At 37.2% G+C, this 7301-nt stretch overlaps 1 pseudogene; it reads left to right on the top strand.

Annotated features, from left to right (window-relative positions):
* The first annotated feature begins 1439 nt into the window (after positions 1–1439).
* LOC119473499 lies at positions 1440–1567 on the top strand (annotated as a pseudogene).
* Positions 1568–7301: the final 5734 nt, after the last annotated feature.

Genomic DNA, 7301 nt, shown 5'->3' with positions numbered 1-7301 from the left:
GAGATTCCTGTGGCAGTGTTAACAGTTGAGACTAACAAGATACTGACAAAAATCTTAAAAGGATAATTATCCTGTTCTGATCACTGCATATTATATATATATGTGTATATATATATATATACACATATATATAGTGAGATATATATATATATATACATATATATATATATATATATCTCACTATATACCCCCATGAATATACATAATTATTTTTCAATTAAAAATAAAACTTTAATTAAAAATACATCTGGCTCATGCCTATAATCCCAGCACTTTGGGAGGCCTAGGTGGGGGGATCATGAGAGGTCAGGAGATCAAGACCATCCTGGTCAACATGGTAAAACCCATCTCTGCTAAAAATGCAAAAATTAGCTGAGTGTGGTGGTACGCACCTGTGCCTCAGCTACTCAGGAGGCTGAGGTAGGAGAATTGCTTGAACCTGGGAGGTGGAGGTTGCGGAGAGCCGAGATTGTGCTATTGCACTCCAGACTGGGCAACAAAAGCGAAAACTCCATCTCAAAAACAAAACAAAACAAAAAATACATCTAAGCCCACAGTTTTAGAGATACAAAAAAAATAAAAAGCTTAAGGTAAAAACTGGAGAATGGGAGGTCTGTGGTGGACTTTCCAAAGTTCAAACATATCCCTAGAAATCTGAAAAGCAACATGCATGTGTGGGGTTTTGTGCCTCTCCAGAAAAGGTAGAAGCCCTAAACTCTGACTTCTTGCTTATCTTGAGATTTTGCACAAGCAGGAAGTGAAGGTTAACTCCACAGCTGTAAACACTGGATCACTGAAGGCATGCCTCACCATGCACGCAGAGGCTCTCAGCAAAGCCTGTGGGAATATATTGGATGTGGGAATCATTCAAGGAATTCTCTGTCCAATCATTAGCTTAAAAACTAAGCAACCCCAGCAGAGAATTCGGTGGCCACAAACAAATAAAAAGTTTATAGAGTTAGTCTAGAAAGTAACTAGGTGGCTGGGCTCACACCCATATTCCCAGCACTTTGGGAGGCCAAGGCAGGCAGATAACTTGAGGTCAGGAGTTAGGGACCAGCCTGGCCAACGTGGTGAAACCTGTCACTACTAAAAATACAAAAGTTAGCTGTGCATGGTAGTGCATGCCTGTACTTGGGAGGCTGAGGCAGGAGAATTGCTTCAACCCAGGAGGTGGAGGTTGAAGTGAGCTGAGATTGTGTCACTGCACTCCAGCCTGGGCAAAAAGAATGAGACTCCATCTAAGAAAAATAAAAAAAGGAAGTATCTAGGCAAACAAACAACAATACCTGCAACAGCAAAACCTGGGGAAGGGTGAGGAATCTTATATCCACAGTTGCCACATTCTATTATTTTAAATGTCCAGTTTTCAACAACAACAAAATGAAACAGACAAAAATTGGAATGTATGGCTCATACACAGGTAGAAAAGCAGCCAATGCCCTTGTCCTGGGTACAGTGGCATCTGGCATTCATCTCATATCAGCCAGCGACAAAGGAACCCCTTGTTTCTCTTGGCTTGGCATTTAGTCTGTGCCCATGCCTGGTTCATGCCTTGGAAACATGGTGGGAATACAGTCAATACAAACTTTCCCTGAGGAAGCATAGACAACAGAGTTACTAGACAAAGACTTTAAATGAGGTTTCACAAATAGACAATATCAACAAAGAGAAGAAAATTATTTAAAAAGAACCAACTAGAAGTCCTGGAGTTGAAAATCAAAATAAACAAAATATGAAAAATTATCATCATATTCAAAGTAGATTTGAGCAGGTAAAAGAGAGAATCAGTGAACTTGAAGACAGGTCAATTGAGATTGCCTAGTTTAAGGAATAAAAGGAAAAAAGGATGAAGAAAAATAAACAGTCTCGGATACCTACAAGACATCATTAAAGTGTACCAACAGAGGTAAAATAGAAATCACAGAAGGAGAGGAGAGACAAAAGGAGAAGAAAGAATATTTAAAGAAATAAACTGGAAACTTCACAAATTTGATTTTTAAAAATCAATCTACATATTCAAGAATCTTAATGAATTCCAGCTGGGCGTGGTGGCTCATGCCTGTAATCCCCGCACCTTGGGAGGGTCACCTGAGATCAGGAGTTCGAGACCAGCCTGGCCAACATGGTGAAACCCCATCTCTACTTAAAACACACAAAAAAATCTGGATGTGGTGGTGGGTGCCTGTAATCCCAGCTACTTAGGAGGCTGAAGCTGGAGAATCACTTGAATCCAGGAGGTGGAGGCCACAGTGAGCCAAGATCGTGCCACTGCACTCCAACATGGGTGACAGAATAAGACTCCTCATCAAACAAAAAAAAGAAAAAAAAGGATCTTAATGAATTCCAACTAGAATAAACCCAAAGAGATCTACACCTGGACACATCATAATCAAGCTGTCAAAAGCCATAAATAGGACACCAATGCTTGTCAGCATCCTTCACAATAGCCAAAAAGTATAAATATCCCAAATGTCCTTTGGCGGATGAATAGACAAACAAAATGTGAAATACCCATACTGTGGAATGTTATTTAACTATTTAAGAAAGAAAATTCTGACACATACTACAGCATGAATGTATCTTGAAGATATTATCCTTAATGAAATAAGCCAGACACAAAAGGACAGATGTTATATAACTGCTTACATGAGGTACCTAAAAAGCCAAAGGTACAGAGACAGAGAGTGGAATGGGAAGACGGAGATTTGGAAATAATTGTTTAATAGGTGCTGAATTTCAGTTTGGAAGAACGAAAAATGTCTGGGGGTGGATTTTGTGTTAGTCCATTTTGCATTACTGTAAAGGAATACCTGAGACTGGGTAATTTATAAAGAGGTATACTTATTTGTCTCACAGATCTGTAGGCTGTACAAATATGGAACCTCCATCTGCTCAGCTTTTGGTGAGACCTCAGGAAACTTTTACTCATGGTAGAAGGGAAGGGAAACTGTCATGTCACATGACAAGAAAGGGAGCCAGAGAGATGAAGAGGAGGTGCCAGTCTCCTTTAAACAACTATCTCTTGCATGAACTTGAGAACTCACTTATTACTATGTGGATGGCAACAAGCCATTCATGAAGGATCCACCCCCATGACCCAAACACCTCCCACTAGGCTCTACCTCCAACAAGGAAAATTACATTTCAACATGAGATTTGGAAAGGATGAATATCCAAATCACATCAGATAGTAATGACTGAGCAACAATATGAATTTACTTAATATGAAATACATGTACTTAATGTGAATGCCACAGAATTATACACTTAAAATGGTTAAATGATAAATTGTACACTTAAAATGGTTAAATGATAAGTTTTATGTTATGTATATTTTACCAGAAACAAAAACAAAGACAAAAAATGAATCCTGAATGCAGCCAGAGAGAAGTGATTCGCCACATAAAAATTTTAAAGCAACCTCCTATAAGAAACTATGTAAACCAAAAAGCAATGGGATTATATACATAAGTACTGGGAAAAAACTGTCAACTAAGAATTTTATACTCAGCAAAACTATACTTTGAAACAAATGAGAAATTAAGACATGCCCAGAAAAACAAAAATGAGAGAATTTGATCATTAGTAGTTGTGGTCTACACAGAACACGTAAAAGGAATTCTTTTGGTTGAAATTGAAGGGCACCAAAGAGAAACTGAAGCCTACATAAAGAAATAAAAAGCACTGATAAAGGCTGGGTGCGGTGGCTCATGCCTGTAATCCCAGCATTTTGGGAGGCTGAGGCAGGTGGATCACAAGGTCAGGAGATTGAGACTATCCTGGCCAACATGGTGAAACCCCGTCTCTACTGAAAATACAAAAAGTAGCTGAGCTGAGGCAGGAGACCCGCTTGAACCTGGGAGGCGGGGGTTGCAGTGAGCTGAGATCACCCCACTGCACTGCAGCCTGGTGATTGATAGAGTGAGACTCTGTCCAAAAAAAAAAAAAAAATACACTGGCAAAGATAAACACATAGATAATTGTAAAAGGCAGTATAAATAAATAATTTTTGTAACTCTTGTTACTCCTATCTAATTTAAAAGATAGCTATATAAATCTATAATTTTAAAACTGTGTGAATGGGTTTATAAGGTACAAGGATAAAATTTGTTTGACAATAATAGTCAGAAGTAAGGGGAAAGATAATGGAGCTATACTGGAGCAAATTTTGGATACAATTGAAATTAAGTTGGTATTAATCTGAGCTAAATAGTAGCAAGTTATAATGTTAACTGTAATCCCCAGAACAACCACTAAGAAAACAATTCAAAACATGTAGGAAAAGAAGTAGTAAAGGAATAAAAATGGTATACTAGAAAATATCTATTTAATTTAAAGAAGTCTGTAGTAGAAGAACAACAAAAAAAATGAGATATACAGAAAACAAATAGCCAATGGCAGACATAAATCCTATATTTAATAATTACACTAAATGTAAATGAAATAAGTAAGTATTCCAATCAAAAGACAGAGGTTGGCAAAATGGATATTAAAAAACACCCGATACATGTTGAACAATGAGAACACATGGACACAGGGAGGGGAGCACTACACACTGGGGTCAGTTGGGGGAAATAGGGGAGGGACGGTGTGGGGCGGGGAGCTGGGGAGAGATAGCAAGGGGAGAGATGCCAGATGTAGGTGATGGGGAGGAAGGCAGCAAATCACACTGCCACGTGTGTACCTATGCAACAACCTTGCATGTTCTTCACATGTACCCCAAAAGCTAAAATGCAATAAAATAAATAAATGGGGAACAAAACAAAACAGCCGATACAACTATATGCTGTCAACAAGAGACACGCTTTATATTAAAATCACAAATAGGTTGGAAGTAAAAGGCTAGAAAAAGATGTGCCATAAAACAGTACCAAAAGGAGAGCTGGGGTGGAGCTAATATCAGACAAAATAGACTTTAAAACAAAAATTTTTTACTAGAGAAAAAGGAAGTGGTTTTAAGATAATGAGTCAATTCATCAGGAATATGTAACATTTATAAACATGCACACACCTAACAAGGGAGCCCAAGAAATATATGAAACAAAACCTGACAGAATTGAAGAGAGAAATAGATGATTCAACATTAATACTCCAAAACTTGAATATTTCATTTTCAATACGGGATAGAATGATTAGGGAGAAGAACAACAAGGAAATAGAAGACTTCAAAACGGTATAAACCTACTAGCCTAAGCAGACATTTGAAGAACACCCCACCCAACTATCCCAAAATTCACATTTTTGTCAAGTGAAACATTCCTTAGGATAGATAATATGGTAGGCTATTCAAGTCTCAATAAATTTAAAATATTGGAATAATAAAGCATGTTTTCTAATTGCAGAGGAATGAAATTATGTCTTTTAATATAAGGAAATTTAGAAAATTCATGAATATGTGGAAATTAAATAACAAAATTCTAATAATAGGTCACAGAAGAAATCAAAAGGAAAATGAGAAAATACTTTGAGATGAATGAAAATGAAAACAGCATACCAAGTTTATGGAATGCAGTGAAAACAGTGCTCAGAGGTAAATTTATAGCTGTAAAGGTCTACATTAAAAAAGAGGAAAGGTCTCAAATTTTTTTTTTTTTTGAGATGGAGTCTCACTCTGTCTTCTAGTTTGGACTACAGTGGCATGATCTCGGCTCACTGCAACCTCCACCTCCTGGGTTCAAGTAATTCTTCTGCCTCAGCCTCCCGAGTAGCTGGGATCACAGGCGTGTGCCACCACACCTGGCTAATTTTTGTATTTTTAGTAGAGGCGGGGTTTCACCATGTTGGTAGGCTGGTCTCAAACTCCTGACCTTGTGATCTGCCCGCCTCTACCTCCCAAAGTGCTGGGATTACAGCCGTGAGCCATTGCGTCCGGCCTCAAATCTTTAAGTGAAATTTCTACCTTAAAAACTAGAAAAAGAAGAGAAAACTAAGCCCAAAGCAAGCCAAAAGGAGGGAAAAATAAAGATGACAGTGGAGATGAATGAAATCGAGACTAGAAAAAACAATAAGATGGAACCAAAAGTTGATTCTTTGGAAAAATGAACAAAATTGACAGACTTTTAGCTAGACCAACAGAAAATGAGAGAGAAGACTCAAATTACTGAAAGCAGGAATGAAAGAGGGAATATTACTACCAAACTTATAAAAAATGGCTATAAGGAAATACTATAAGCAAGAGTATGCCAATAAATTGAACAACTAACATGAAATGGAAAATTCCTCTAAAGACATAATCTACCAAAACTGACTCAAGAAGAAACACATCTGAATATTCAAGAAGAAACACATCTGAATATACGTATAACAAGAAGAAAGATTAAATCTGTAATAAAAAAATCATTCATTAAGAAAATGCCAGGCCAGATGGTTTCATTGTTGAATTTTATGAATGTTTAAAGAACAATGAACACAAATCCTTAACAAACTTTTCTGAAACATAGAAGAGGAGTGAAATATCCCAATTCATGTTAGGAGCCCAGCTTTAACCCTGCTATTCAGACACAGACATTGCAAAGAAAACTGTAGACCAATATACCTTACAAAAATAAATGGAAAAATTCTTAACAAAATACTAGCAAATCTAATATAGCAATATATAAAAAGGATTATGCAACATCACCAAGTGGGATTTATTCTAGTAATGCAGGTTGGTTCAAAATACAAAATTAATCAGTGTAATGCATTATATTAATAGAATGAAAGACAAACAACACATTATCTCAATGGATGTAGAAGCACTTTTAAAAATCCAACACCATTTCACATTGAAAACATTAACCAATTGAGAATAAAAGTAAACTTCTTCTACTTGTGGTAAGATCCACAGCTAACATCATAATTATGAAAGACAGAATGCTGTCTCCCATCCCAAGATTAGGAACAAGATAGGAATGTCCACTCTGAAGCCTTTCTATTCAACATTGTACTTAAGTTCTAGGCAGGGAGAGAAGATGAGAAAGAGAAATAAGAAGCATCAAAATTGGAAAACTATCTCCATTCACAGATGACACCACCTTGTATATAGAAAATCCTGAAGAATCCATGATAAAATCTATTAAAACCAATACAATATATTCAGCAAGGCTGCATGATACAAAGTCAGTACACAACATTTAACTGTATTTCTATATAACAGCAAAAAGCAAATCAAAAGTGAAATTAAGAAGTCAATTCCAGGCCAGGCGCAGTGGCTCACGCCTGTAATCCCAGCACTTTGGGAGGCCGAGGCAGGTGGATCACGAGGTCAAGAGATCGAGACCATCCTGGCCAACATGGTGAAACCCCGCCTCTACTAAAAA

Source organism: Cebus imitator, unplaced genomic scaffold (assembly GCF_001604975.1).
Source record: "Cebus imitator isolate Cc_AM_T3 unplaced genomic scaffold, Cebus_imitator-1.0 Scaffold162, whole genome shotgun sequence".
Classification (NCBI taxonomy): domain Eukaryota; kingdom Metazoa; phylum Chordata; class Mammalia; order Primates; family Cebidae; genus Cebus; species Cebus imitator.
This window is presented reverse-complemented; position numbering and strand designations above follow the sequence as displayed.